This window comes from Mandrillus leucophaeus, unplaced genomic scaffold (genome assembly GCF_000951045.1).
Source record: "Mandrillus leucophaeus isolate KB7577 unplaced genomic scaffold, Mleu.le_1.0 Scaffold233, whole genome shotgun sequence".
NCBI classification, from domain to species: Eukaryota; Metazoa; Chordata; class Mammalia; order Primates; family Cercopithecidae; genus Mandrillus; species Mandrillus leucophaeus.
The window spans coordinates 2,199,954-2,200,591 of NW_012102399.1; positions in this window are offsets into that span (position 1 = coordinate 2,199,954).

Here is a 638-nt window from a genome sequence, read left to right on the forward strand (position 1 = left end):
AACAAACTCATGTATATAGCAGAGTAAGAAATAAAATATTAACAACACCCCAAAGCCCCCGTATGTCTCTTTTTAATCATTGTAAACACCGTGCTGACTTTTAATCCCATTGATGAGTTTTGCCAGTTTTTGAACTTTGTAGACAGTTCACACTCTCTTAGGTCTGTCTTCTTTTGCTCAGCATTAGGTTTCTATGTTAACTGTGTTGTGGCATATGACTTATTCATCTTATTGTTGTAGAATATTCTTCTCTATTCAATTTTAGATATATACCACAAAAATGGAGCAGTTTTTAGTTGGGACCTATTACTAATTATGTGGCTACAAACATTCCCATATGCTTCTTCAAAAACTTATATTCATATTCTAGGTATATATCCAGAAATTAAATTGTTGCATTACCAGTTCGTTTAATGAATTCATACTGCAAAATAATTATGCAGAGTAATTTTTCTGTAAGTCCACTAACAATGTATTATACTTCCATTTGATCTACATCCTCAGTAACACAAGGTATTTTCAGTTTTTTTCAATTGTTAGATATTTGGGTAATTGTGTGTTAGCATTGTAGGGTTGTATTAAATTCTATTTTCCTGATGATGATTAAAGTTTAGCACCATTTTCTTTTTTTAAATTAT